Raw genomic sequence first — 14,823 nt, forward strand, 5'->3', positions numbered from 1 at the left:
GTAAAAGAAGAGTACATGTATTTTACTTGACTGCAGGAAACTATCAGCAATTTTTAGAAAATATTATTTCAGAGCGTAGTACAATTTGGTCTCTAACTTTCTGTGAATGCAGGCAAAACGGATGTTTGTGTGGCAGCAGCACCAGCCTGATGCGATGCAGCCGGAGGTGATGGGCAGGAACCAGGGGACACAGCCCGCAATTTTGGGCATCATTCCATCAAAGAAAAAAAAACCTCCCTGGGTCTCCATTTGCTGATATACTTCCGCACAGCCAAAAAACAAAACCAAGAGGAGATTGCCACCGTGCTTCACCCTTCCAAGCAGCACAGTTCACCTGTGGTCTGTTACGCCCACCTCCTGCTCAAGGCAGGGACAGTCACTGCATCCCACCAGGCTGCTCAGGGCTTTAGCCAGCCCCATCTTGAAGACCTCCTGGGATGCAGATGGCACAGTTAGATTTATTGTACTGACTCGCCAATACAGTTATCAGCGTTTAACCTTCACTGCTCTCACAATCGTCGTTCTCCAGGCAGGACATTTCTAACAGGAGCTTCATTGTCATTCTCCATCGGTATTACAATAAACAGCCCTCCCTAATCAGCATTCCCTCGGTGCCAAGCCCAAAGGCAATCTGCTGGAGAAGATGTGATGAAACCAGAAGAGATCAATACCAAAAAGTTTTCACAAACTCAATCTGGCAAGGTTAGCGTGGATAATATTGATAGATAAAGATCTAACTATCACACATGACAACGGGATGAAAATAAGAGTGTGCAGTGATGTGCTGCTTAAAGTTGTACCACTGTGGACTTAGAAAGTGTATGTGGAAACTATTGTATTTTCCCTAATAACAATACCAATAAAGATTAAAATGTACTATGGGTAGTACTGATTTTAAGGATAAACTATAAAATTATGAAATACCTACTGTACTTTTAAAATGCATTTAAGTAACTCCAAGAATTAATTCAATTTGCTTTATGAGCTGTGAATTGAACAGCAAATACAGATGAATTATATAAACACATTTTTTGGTATAACGGAAATAAAATTTCTCAGATAACCTTTGAAATCTTAGAAATTTCTATTAAATCCGTACATCTTCCCTTACTTGTGGGATTTCTATAAAAGAATTAATTTTTAATACAGAAAGACTGAGGACTTTATTGTGCTAGTCACTATAATAATGTTGCCCTGCCATGTTCACATCAGGGATATAAAAATCAAATCATTGTGAACGGGAAAGGGTAAGGAGAAACAGCCCTGAGGATGCAGTTTCCTTAATATCTCTTCCTCTTTTACAAGTCTATATAAGATACTATTTCTGATTGATTTCCACTGATATTAGCAAGTTATGGTTTTATTTGTTTTTAATGTCATATTTCAATGATATAGGAGAGCAAGAAGGAAATTAGAGAAAGCTAATGATCACCACTACCTTTTCTTGATAGCACTGAGAAATCGCTCATCTGGCACAAACCTGTGCCTGCAGTCTGCACCTCCAAGGAGACCATGTTAAGTCTCTGAAACCTAGCCACAGTCTGCAGAAATAGGATATATATATATATATATATTTGAAGGCAATTGAATTGTCCAAAGTGCTTCCATTTGCTTATTTATTGTTTATTTGATAACATCATAGATTTTTAAGTTCCTTTTACTCAGTGAAGAAAGAAGTCCCTATGAGAATATTCTGGCAGAAACGTCACAGCAACTTGAAGAAAGCAGCACAGTACCTACAGATTGTGTGGCACATGTCTTCTAATGCAATATGTCCAGGCGGCAGAGCTGGCAAAGGTGTGACTGCTGAAACATCTTGCACCAGCAGGTGGGCTGTGCAAACCCTTGCAGTGCGCTGCTGCGATGCCAAACGACACATGCACCCGCATGGGTGTCTCTCTCGGGGGTCTGCCAGCTTTCAGGGATGTAGAGCAACTTTAACCTTAACCAGCCTTGGGGTAATTCAGGGAAAGCTGCCTCAAGTTTTGCAAAATGAAATTGGAGAGGGTAAAACTGTCTTCTTCAAAGCCCTTGGAGACTGCGGATGAAGAGCTATAAAGAGTGGTTGCTGGAGAGAATTAAGGACACTGTGTGTGTGCAAGTACAAAATACTCGGCAAGCAGATCACCTGCCTTCCTTCCCTTGCAATAACGCTGCGGGACACCGTGATTCCCCGGCACTCAGGTTGTGTGAAAGGGAGAAGCTGGCCTCCCAGATCAAGGGTAACTTCGTGCTGTGCACATATATTCATATACAGTGAGGGCAAGTCCTGGTTTCTCATATCAGAAAGAGTTCAGGAAAATACTAGTAAAGGTTGTGCATCAACTTAGGATTTTATTTTATTTTTTGTGACCGTGATCTGAATGTAACTTTAAAATGCTATAATCTCTTCTAGAACCTACATAGGGAAAGCATTTCATGGGTAACTGTAATACTGTGTACCCACTGCTACCAAGCTGAAGCAGGACAAAACTTATGAAAATGGTGTTCTCAGATTTTAAGAGGATATTAAAAAACAGAATAAAGGAAAGTAGAATAACCTCTGCAGGGAGCACTTGACAGCATCCATCCTGCCCGATTTTGGTATTTGTCTGAACATTTTACAGACTTGCTCACATTTTGCGTGTGGATGTGTGCTTAAACGGATTCAGCAAATGTTCACCAATAAAAAGATGCATTTCCACTCCATAAGCTTCAAAGATGAAAAATTTGCAAGAAGCCTTAATGTCATCACCCTTTCTGATAAGCCACAAAGACAGACGTGTTTTTCAGATGCCTTGGATTCGTACTGTATAAATCAGCACCCGAGAGAGGAACAGCGACGGTGCCTGCGGAAGCTCTGCCTGCCTGCTCCCAGAAACCAGGCTGAGCGAGGACACCGTGCTCTGGGCACCTGAACAGCAGCAGCAGCAACCTGGGGCTCAGATTATGTATTTGTTGGTGTGTATCTGACCGGTGTTTGAATACGATTTCATGCAAATATTTTGGTGGAGATTAGTTGATAGCAAAACAGAACTGGAATGCTAATGATTTTTGGCAGCACATACAGAGGATGAAAACTCATTCAATCCAAGGCAAGGTGTCAGCTTTAATAAAGTAATGTCATGCTATGCCTCCCCCATAGCTGGCCTATACTGACATGAAAAATTGTAATGGTGGAAATGCAGAACTTTGGAGATATAAATAACTTGAGACTATGTTATAAAATTTCCAACTGGGGCGGAGGAAAACTGTAAACATACATTAAGCGACTGCAGTGAAGAATATTATTGCCACCTATTGACAGCAGAACCTTCTGAAATAATACAGCCTCTTTGCTGCTATTGAATTGAAATTCCTCCCTGGTAGAGCTTTACAACAGGCGGCTACTGCTGCATTTGTATGGCAGGGGATACAGGCATTTTGAATACCATAAACATCTGGATTTAACAAGTACAATATTATCTGAGAAAGTTACAAACAAAAACACACAACCCTCAAACAAAACTAAATCTCAGCCCTTAAGGAGGTAGCCCAGCAGTAATTCCACACCCTGTCAAACCAGGACTGGCACCCATGGGGCACTGCAGGTGGTGCCACCAATGCTAGGATGGATGGAAGAGGCACAGAGGAAGGGGACTGTCACACATACACATGGCCACAGAGCACACATTGTCATCTGTTTGCAGAAGCAAGTGCCTTTCTCTCCTGGGGCTTGCCTGCAATGCTCCAGCTCAGAGCCCCCCGCTGCCCTCAGCTGCATGCTTCCCCTTCCTCTCAGACTTCTCAGCTGGAGACACCTCAATAGCTTCCTAAAACTTCCTTACAACATTTATTAGAAAACAAATGTAAATTCAAACTGCATCAAAAGTAACCAGCGCTCAGCCATACAGGATCTAAAATCTGGGTAATCACTTAGTCAGAATTGCCAGGTTCGTAATTAGCCTACTTTCAGCCAGTACCTTCCACCATCTTGCCCTCTTTTTTTGGTGTCCTATTAGCATTTGAAATATGAACCCCCTCCCACCTCTCTTGTCAGGCACTCAGTTATATTATTAGATACTTCAGTGTGACTCATTCTTGACAGCCCACTGATTTCTGATCTAATTTGGGTCAGACAGTGCAGATGGAGACCAGCATCCTATTGAGTCCTCCGATTCGGTCACTGCTCAGTGGAAATCCAAGCCCAGAAACATCCATCTTTCACCGGCCCTCAACAATACACTCTCTGAACCACATGCACCTAAAGATCCTCAATATCATTTCACAGCTTGGTGAAAGATAAAAACTCTATAGGCCAGAACAGTTTTATTCTGCAGAACAATTTTTGGAATATCTTTGTTTAGGTATTAAAAATATTATTCATGTATGATTTATGTATTCAATTTCTAGAGCAGGGTGAAGTGATTGTTGTTTTAGTAATCTGTATTATGGGAGTGAATTTGAGTTTGAATCATGTTCTGTTTCCTTGGGAAAGGGTGGATTCATTATACAGTGTCTTTTGCAGTCTCATCACTTTTTAAGAAAAAAATGAATATAAACAAGAAAGATTAGTACCCAATAGAAAGAATAATCATGTTTAAATAGTTAATAGTTGATATTTCCTTTTGGGAGTTCACAATAAATTTAGTTTATAGAAATTTTACTTTGACAACAATAAAAAAGTCTCAGCCAAATTTAGGAAAGTTTAAAAAACTGCTCAGAAATGTTTTTTTTTCTTTGAAATCAACACTAATGCAATAATCAACTTTAACATGACAGAAAACACAGGACCTAACCCTTGTTGGAGACTGTTTTTTCTAAGAAAAAATATTATCTTGTACAAAGCCTCTGGAGAGAGGAGAAATTTTCAGAAATCATTTTGAGTTTATGCTCCTGGTTAATGGCTCCTGTTGCTAAAGTGCTGCATCTGCTGAGTATGACTGTCTGCACTGGTTGTTGACTGAGCAGTCATCCTATTTTTCTCCAGTCAAATTCTGCACTGTCCAGTACATCCATCAACAAATCACTCCGAAGCCCTTAGATCAGGAAGTGGAGTTTCTCTGAAACCCAAGTTTCTCCTTGTTTCCTTTCATCGTTTCAAGTCCTGTAACCATTCTGTCTTTCTTTATACACTTCAGTTATTGAAAGCCTTCCCTGAAGCCCTGGTGCCAAGCACTCGCCTGCAGGAGAAGTGGCACATGCACCACTCTTGGAATTCCCCTGTTCTTCCTCTTCCATCACAAGATGCTGATGGTTTCGTTGGCCTTTATGATGGCATTTCTGCATGGGCTCATGTTTACCTCTCCCTGTGGGCCATCTCAGTTTCTTATTCCCAGGACAAGCTTTCCAGCCCATGGGAAAGGCCATCTTCCTCTCCATAGGTGTAGGACAGCATTCAGCAATACTGTAATAAGTGCTGTTTGAGCCTAGCTTACTAACCCACTCCACAAAGTCCTCTTCCTTATGGCCCCAAAGTGCATTCCTGTCTTCCTCAGTATAAATTCTTTATTACATTATTTTTGGTCCACATATTTTTGCAGCTGATGTTTTTAAAGTATCAAGCTCCTGGACTTCATTCTGGTTTTGCATAATACTTATTATCAGCTCAAGAAGACTTGGAGAACAAAGAACTAACTTTTCATTTCCTTAGCATACGCAGCTTTATATGCCAATAAGCACTCTACAACTGAGTCTGAAGATGCAGCATATTTCAAATTAGGACTTCTCTCCATCAGTCCTCTGAATTCAGTAGTACATCAGAGTGATATTTGCACCCCATACCATCTGCTCCAAGGCCTCACATGGTGACAGAAGTTGCATAAGCTTTTATTATTTTTTTCCCCATCTTTCCCAACACAATTCTCCAAGGTGTAGAGAGATTGTTCCGGCTATTTGGGTGTGGGGTCCTGCTGTTCACAGCAATTCTGGCTCTCTTTTAGGCCACTGAGCACTGAAGATAATTTACCCCCAAGACAGGAAAGAACTAATGTCACTTATATTATAAAATACCACTCTTCTTACTTTTCTCCCCTAATTGATTCATCTTAAATAGGTTCTCACTATTGATTTTATCATTTCAGCCATGCCATCCCTCCTGCTAGGTCTCAGTAACATGAAGTGGGTCTAATTTATACTTATGAGTCATTCCAATTACCCTTCCTCATTATTCTCTCAACATAAGCTATTTGATTTTTTTCCCCTTCTCTGTTCCTTTGTTTGTTCATTTTACTTTCCACTAGCTTGATTTTATGCTAGAAATGAATGCTTATTTATTCCTTGTTTCTTTGATTCCCTTCTCCTCCGTGACTGTAATGGCCCCTGCAGGAGTCCTTCAGCTCCTGTCTCAGCGCAGGCAAAGGTCACCTCACCTGCCCATTCCCCAGAGGGCTGCAATGTGCAGATTTCTGACCCCCTTCCCAGTGCTGGACCACGATGCTGAAGTGCCAGCTTAAATGGAGGGGTGGCCAGCTCTCCTGCCAGGAAAACCGGTGTTCCACTGCTCTGGAGCATGTGGGGAAACCCATGGGGGAAGCATCCCACTGTTGGGTGCAAGCTCTTGGAGCTGTTCCAGCCAACCTGCACAGGCATGGATGTTTTTATTTATTTCATCGTGCAATGAACATAAATTAGCTTGATTTTCCTATTATGCACCCAGTTTCCACAGTTTTGATTGTTCATACTTGAACATTTTAAAGCATGTGCAACTTCATTGCTCATTTCCCATGTATAATGGTACTGTCTGCAGAAATAAATAACTCCACTACCGCTCTCAGGCTTCAAGGCTACGAAATAAAATGACAACATTGATTTCAACAGCTATAAGATTTCTGAACAGGAAAGAAAAATGAAACGAAACTACACAAGACATATTTGAATGCACAGTAACCATCCCAAGAACATCGGCACTAACCACCGCTAACACTGGCTGTGCCTCCCGCCTGCCTGCAGCTCAATGCCTCAATTACACACCACAGAGGAACAAAGCCTTGCGCATCCTTGGGTGTCTGTATCGCACTCAGAGGTGCCACTATTGTTAGCTTGTGTGGAGAGATGAGCAATCACAAAAACAAATGAGCATCCTGACAACCCACCGGATGCATTGCAACACCGTAACTGCTGCTGCAGTCTTGCAATAAGGAGGAATTATCTCATTTAAGTTTCACACTTTTCCAGACCTAGGTTCATACTAAAAAGAGAAGATAACTACTGAAGTAGTATCTGTTTTTGTATGATCTTCACATACTTGGTGACAGGCTTTCAGTCCACAGAGGGAAACATTTCCCTTCCAGAAACGCCATACAAAGTGCTCATCTCATTATTTTTATGTTTCAAAGGGTGGCACACTACCACACTATCAGCATCAGCAAACAAGCTTTTGTAGGCACTTTTTCAGGATGGGGTCCTTAGACAAAAGCTTGAGTGCTCCATATCTGATCACAAAGCAAACGAGGCATTTGCCAGAGCATCTCAGCACAGGAGATCATTTCAATGTATGCTTAAGTGCTTGCTGGTTGTCAGCACAGTTATTTCAAGTGATGTATCTACAAGTGGACGGCCATAACCAGGAGAGATTAGAAACTCTGGGACTGCATTAGGGACAAAGTGACCTGAGCTAAAGCTTGCTGATTGTTGCAGGAGTGCATTCGTTTATGAAGAACAAACAGGTCACTTCTGGAGTGACGGACCACTTCAGGATGCAAGCTTTTTTGACAGGATAGGATCTGCACAGTCCAAATCTAATCTCATCCAAGAAAATAGGCAAAGGAATTCAGTTTACCTGAAGATTACCAGTTCAGAGGCATACCACGTTTCGCTGATTTAAGAGAAGTTAAGGCCTTGATTTGAAAATCAATTTAAAAACACAGTTGCTTTTTTTTTTTTTAACCTCTCCCCATGCAGCTCTCACACACAACGGAATATTTCTTCCCATCAATACACAAAACTGCCAGTTCTGGATATCACCAGAGTTTCTTCTTGGTACTAAAATAGCTTCCAATATTTTTATCTTCCCAATATATTGATTTATATTTAATAGAAGCACATTTGTGCCCATAGTAGTCACAGATCCTTAAGAATACCCACATTATTTTAATACTTAATTCAACACACGAGCAGGTACCAACAGAGCTCAGTTGTCATTTAAGATAGAAATAAAATATTCCAATATATAGCTCCTTACCTTCCCTAGAGCAACTTCCCACAGATGCAGAAAATCTGCTAACATCTCTAATCTACATTAACCAAGAAACACAAACAAAGAACTGTAGGAAGGAATCAGGTGGGTATATACATACAAAATTCGCTATGAAGTTGTTTGATTTTCATGGAAAACGCTGTTAAAAAGCCTTCAAAAGTACTCAAAGACATACATTATTCCTTCCTAGCCAATATTTCTTCTCATGACCAAAAAAAAAAGCAGTAACCCCCTAAGCAAGGAGCCCAGCTCCTCCCTCCTGACTTAAGCATCAGCTTGTTGCACTCTCAGGGCTGTTGAATTCTTTGGGGAGGGTGCACATGCTGGAGCGCCTTCCTGATTTGGCATCTATGGTTCTAAATAGAAGTAGGGCTCTGCAAAAGCACTGAGCACAAAGTAGTGTTTAACTGGAAAAATATTTACATATTATTACTTTATAAAAAAACACACCTGCTTATTTAGAAGCCCAGAAATCAGCATTTACCAACAGAATGGTACTTTTTAAGAGTGCTACCTTCTCACTTTTGATAGCTTTTCTCTAAAGATCTTTGTGATTTCCTGTTTCAAGCACATTTTCTTGGCTATTTAAAAATTTTGTTTTACGAAATTCTACAACACAGTTGAGTTTTTGGTTATCCTTATTTTTGTAATTCTGTTTTCAAAATATACCAAGTGGGATTTTCTACTTGTATGATTTAAATAATTCCCCATGTGCCCCAAGATGCCAGCTTTCATCACATATACAGTAAGCAAGTGTTTGAAAACAGGGAAGGCTAGTGTCTCAGTGAATTAATTTACTTTCCTGTGATATATCTTGCTTTCAGACTGAGTCAAATCTGTACAAATCCAGCAATAAGTGAAAACACAAGGAGGTAAATGAAAACGAGGGGCAACAAGAAGGGACAAGCAACCCAGGAAAGTGCAACGAATGAAGCTAGAGTCATAGATGGAGTTACAAAAATGTAGTAGCAAAATTTGCTAAAACTACAGTAAGTAAGAATCATACTACTAAACTGACCAAAAGAGAAAAACACTGGAGAAGAGAAAAAACTCAGTGATCGAGCAAGTTTGAGGAAGCCATGACATGACACGCAATTGGTAACTGCTCTAGCTTTCTTCACTTATTACATAGAAGTTTCATTGACAAGGGCTCCAACTAAATGCTAAGTGAAATTTAAGAGTTCAGTGTGATATTCAATCAGAATTACAGATATCTATGAAGAGAAGTGTGTAAGATTTGTATTTTAGTATTGGTTAATTGGGAGATATAATGCATAATAATTTTCAAATAAGAACTCTGCAAGACTAGACTCTGGATCCATCCACTTTCCCAGTTGCTCTGTATGCTTCAAAATGTATGCATACCAGATCTGAAATGAAGAGTGCCCAAAAGAACTTTTGTTGAAGAGCAGTGCAGATGGTAGCACGTGTGGACAAAATAAAGTAAATGGAAGTTACACGCAGCAGATACCTAGCTTAAACCACACAGAAGTGTGAGCTGCAGCCTCTGTGCAAGCCCACAACATATTAATTGGACTCTACACATTCGCCTGAAAACTCTGCTGGTCAACAAAATCAAAGTGAAAAGTGGAAGTAATTGTACTGTTCATGTAGCAGCGGAGACTAATTAACTGACTTTGCTAATGGCTATAGTATGCCACTGAACTTTTACAAATAGATTTTTACAGCTGATAACTACTAATAGCAGGTACTGAAGGTGACATTGACAGTCATCTATCTGCAATTGGGAAAGCAATATTGCCACATATGCCGACATCATTTGATATTAGAAGTTCTGACTTCTAAATGTCATATTTTAAATGTCATATTTGTAGAATGTAAAAATAAAATTTTAATGCTATTTTAGTCATATACCTCACATTGAACCTTAAAATAATGCCATGTTTTTATGAACGCTTTTAATAGTATGAAAAAGTAATTATCTCCAGCCTTTCAGGCTCGGTATCCTTTAATAATGAACTGAGTCATTCTAGAAGTACCATATCCTGATTTTATAATGACTGTTTGCAGACTAGAGGAGAACATACAGATGAGACACAGAAATACTCAACTAGTCCAATATTCTGCGACAAGTAGGAGATTCAAACTAACTTTACCTATGAATTGCTTGGGTTGTATATACTGTTCATAGAACTTAATTTGACTAAAACACCCCCTTCAGAGTCCAGAATGGAGAGTTAAGGATTAATTAATTTTTTTTTTTTTTAGAGGGGAGGGGGAAGAGGAAAAACAACACACACTCTCAAATTACTGCATAATAGTAAAGGTGTAAGCAACCATGTAACCTTGATTTCACACCCAACTTTAATTTCATGGTGTCAACACTTGTTAGGCTAAGACATTAGTGATTGCTTAGTCTCCACTTAGTTTAACTCAGCTCTGCAGTCAGAGACATGTTACCCAGTGGGTGATTCAGACCATCCTGAATGTGCTGTCAAGAAGCCATTTTTAATCATTTTATATATCCACTAATTTTAATCTATATCCAGACTATTTTGTACTAAATATCTAATCTTACTAAGCAAAGGAAAAGTAAAATCAAATCTCAGACCATAGAAGCTGTAGGAATTAACACTTGGCCTTCAAAAGAAGAGTGGTCTAGACAAAACCCCTTCACAGCACAATTTACTTGTTTTATTAGTTAAGAACCACAGTCTGCTGCTCCATATGGCCATTCCCCTCCCATTGCCTGTGCTCTGCACACTTCACCAGGACTATGCTGTAACGCCATGGTGACAAATTCAGCTTCCAATACTCTTGTGCTTCACTTTCAAATCTTCTGAAATTCATAGCTAAACTCTTGCTCAACTTCATCTACTTATGGTGATTAGTTTCCCTAGGAGCCATGCTCCAAGCACAGTGTTGTTTCAATGCCCAATGAGACAGTGCAAAGCTTACCATACAAAAAGACCAAGTTTTCCAAGACTACATTCATGAGATGCACTAAAGAGAGCAAAAGGGTTTTAGCATTGTCTTTTAGCAATGATGAGAGGAAACAGGAGACTCTTCCATCAAGATAGCCCTTTCTTTGCTCCACATACTGTGCACCATGATGCTTTCTAGATCATTAGCTTACTATTTCCTCTTATGTAATTTTCTGCAGGTGTGCTTGTTAGCAAAAACACTGCTCACAAAACCGTCACCCTGATGTTTTGGTGTTATGCGGAGAGTGTACTGCCATGCTTAAACTCACAGGTCCTACAGGTTGCTGTTCAAAACAGTAGTTAAAACAGATAGCAACACAGACTTCAGATATGCAGCCCAAACAAGGTAACCTGTAAAGGAAAAGCTATCTGGGGTAGCAATTAGAGGAAATGAATGAATGGATGTGATGTGGCTTTTATAAAAAGACAAAGAGCCAATTGGTATTATTATGTTGCTCTGTTAGTACAGAGCCAGGATTCAGGTTGTTTGGCAATGAGCCATAATGGATTGTTTTAGTTTCTTTCTCTCTTTGATTGCCTTTAGACTTAAGACCCAATATAGCAGCCTGAAGTATGCTACTAGTGTCAGCAAAACAAATGTTTGCTCCAGCAGACTTGCACTCTGAATATCCTTAGCTGTGCCGTAAAGCAATGGCCCCACAACACGTACTTTTGATGTTAATTCCTACTCCTCTAGGAAATAGACTTTTCACACTGAGCCTACCTGCTCCTATACAATGACAGTGAACCCTCCTACTAACCCTGGAGTTCACCTGTGAGTGCTCTTTGCTAACGCCATAAGCATCAACCAGCATCTAAAAGGCACTCTTGTGTCAAAGACAATATTTCATGCTGAAATTATGTATAATGCTAACGATAGCCTTTAATGTAAAGAAAAGTAATATCTTAGTGTTTAAGATATTAAATGCATGTCATGTCAACTGAACGCGTTTCGTATGGTAGTAATTCTAAGCAAGAGTTTAACTTGGCTCAATTAAATGATAATACACAATTTAAAGAAAATGAACCAGTCTTTTGTCTCTTGCTTCCCTTGCTCTGCAAAATAGCTTCTGCCACAGAAATCAATTCTAGTCTTCCAAGACTATATAATGGGCTTCAAAAAACAGGACTGTGCCAATTATTTATTCATCATAATTGAAGGCCCTAGAACCAAAGAAAACATTTTGCAGTTTCTTCCTATAGAATAGGAAATTACTTTCCTGAAGCTGCTACAAAGACCTGAATTAATTACCACTGAGATGCACATTACTGGATCAGTATTAACTTCCATTCTGCTCCCTGAGTTAATTGACTTTCTAACTAAGACTATGACCTTATTTCAGTTTGCATCTTAGAAAAAAATGCATTGTTAAAATGCAAACCAGTACTAGTCAGTCTCCTACTTTTGTGCTACGCTAAACTCAATGATATCAAACCAAAAGTTATGCAGTGGAATGCTTGTATTTTGTTTGTTTGTTTAAATCCTTATTAATATAAACTTTATATAAAATAAAGACCTTTTAGAATAATGTAACTAGTGATACACACCCTGATTTCCTTTAAGGTACCACATGTATATCACGGTATATAGTATGAATGATTATATGATGAACTACCATGAAGAAAGATGGATCATCATCATCGAAAACCCCACGAAAGCACTGCACGGACACAGAAAGTCACCAGCTTGCTTGATCAAGTGTCATTTACCAACTGTTTTGATTTGTTAGATGCAAAGAGAAGCAAAGGGAACGCCACACTGCAGTGAGTGTCTGCCTACCTTCCCCAGGACAGACAGTGAAGCTTTTGGCACGTTGTCCCAGACATGACATGAACATGCACACAAGCACCGCGCACACACACAAGTCAACCAGCTGGACTCCATCTGATTTGACAGCTGACAGTGAGGTTCAACAGCCAACCCCCCTCCCAAAGCTGCTGTTTGGTGCAGAGGGAGGTAAATCAGAGCACCACAGATGAAGAAGTGAAGCTCTGCCACTGTTGCATTTAACATCACATGCACCTGTTCTCCAATGCATCATAATAATCAGCCTCTGGAAGTCCTCATTTATGAAGTTCATGCCTTTTCCCCAAAGTAGCTTCAGGACCATCCCCTCAAACATATACATCAGCCACACATTATTTTTTGGAGTGTGAAAGGTTATTTCTTGCTCTGCATTTTACCAGTATTTTACTCTATAGTTTTTAGCTCCCCAAACCAGAAGGTTGCTAGCGCTTCCTTCAGAAAACTGTTCCACAACCCAGTAAGTTTCACTGCCAGGGATTTTTTTTTTCATGCTATAAAAACTTACATTTTTCTTCTTTTTTTTCAGCCTATTACCTCTCATAATACCTCAAGTGTCACAGTAAATACTCCTGTGTTCTCCTTGACACTTTGCATTTAGCTATTTATTGGGAGACTGCTACGTTATCCTAGCCTCTATGGTCACCAACAAAGCACCTCTGGTTTACAATCCCTTTTTACCATTCAGCTTCCTACTGCTGCTTGGAAATTTCAAGCTTAGAAGTATAGAACAGCAGCAGCTTTTAAAACTCAGTTTGGTTTTGCCACGCACAAAGGGAGGGCTTTTAGTTGGTTCCTCCCTGTTGATATATTGGTTTATTCTAACAGAGCAGAGCATAATTATAAAATAATGAGTACTGACAATTACTGGTTTCAAAGATCAGACTTGTCAAAATAGAAGCAGGAACAACCACTTACTCTTTGGCAGACACATACCTGCTCAGAAGCATCCACAGCTCTCCACTGTAATTCATTACAATCTGCCTTTTTCCTGAGGCCACAGCTCTGCAGGCCTTGAGACCTAATTTTCCCCAACACCCACCTGGAGTTGTCCACCTGCTTTCTGTGGTCCTGGCCCACTTCCCCCCCTTGAAACACCTTGGGTAGAATATTTTGAAGGATCTCAGTGCTTCTGAACACCATCATCCTCCCCCACCCAGAGCCTGCCACCCTCAACAGGGGGCGTTAGCAGGAGTTGCAGGCATCTGCTTAAAGTAAAAGAACAAAAGCCATTCATTTGAGATGTACCCATGTAGGTGGCCTTGGGGTTTCACTGTGCTCAGCTTGATTGTCAGTTTGTGTGATTAGATTAGTTGATGTTACCCATACAGTATTACAAGAGCTTCTATGTTTTAAATGGACTAGGACTTAACAGATGTGCTCATTCTGCTTCCTTCCAGGCTCTGCAGTCCTACGCTGCACTCCTTCTATCAAGCATATGCTACTTAATTCCCCTCTTTAAGGGACCTTCTCAGCAGGAACCCAAGCAAACACAAGTTGATTTAAGCATCTACACCTTACCTGGGGCTTGAACTTCTTCTCTTCCTTCTTGCACACTGTTTTTCAGCTACTCCACCCAGACAGCAGCAGCAGCTAGTACCACCACCCCTCTCTTACTCCTTCAGTGTCATAGCCTCTCATGGCAGGCTTTGCAGCTCCTTTTCAGGGCTAGCCTGCAGGTGTGGCCAACCCCCCCCCCCGCCCGCCCGCCCCCTGGCAGGCTGGGCTGATGTCCCACCTGAGCCCTGCTCCCCCAGGGAGCTCCTGCCACCAACACACCCGTTCCTTCTTAAGTAAGGATGATATGAGTATGCTGCCCCCACTATTAGATGTGCTAGGCTGAAAATTAAGTGACTTTCTCTTCAGCCTTAATTATTTAACTGAATTGTTTTTAATATTACATTAGGTTATTATTTTTA

General features: G+C 40.4%; 1 long non-coding RNA gene across 1 annotated transcript in view; it reads right to left on the bottom strand.

Moving 5' to 3' along the window:
* LOC121074834 overlaps nt 1-14,523 on the bottom strand; it is a 36,994-nt gene extending 22,471 nt beyond the window's left edge. Inside the window, exon 1 of the long non-coding RNA XR_005822557.1 lies at nt 14,426-14,523. This is a non-coding gene — a long non-coding RNA (uncharacterized LOC121074834). The remainder of the gene's footprint in view (nt 1-14,425) is intronic.
* Between the last annotated feature and the right edge of the window lie 300 nt (nt 14,524-14,823).

The sequence above is a fragment of the Cygnus olor genome, chromosome 9 (assembly GCF_009769625.2).
Source record: "Cygnus olor isolate bCygOlo1 chromosome 9, bCygOlo1.pri.v2, whole genome shotgun sequence".
Classification (NCBI taxonomy): Eukaryota; Metazoa; Chordata; class Aves; order Anseriformes; family Anatidae; genus Cygnus; species Cygnus olor.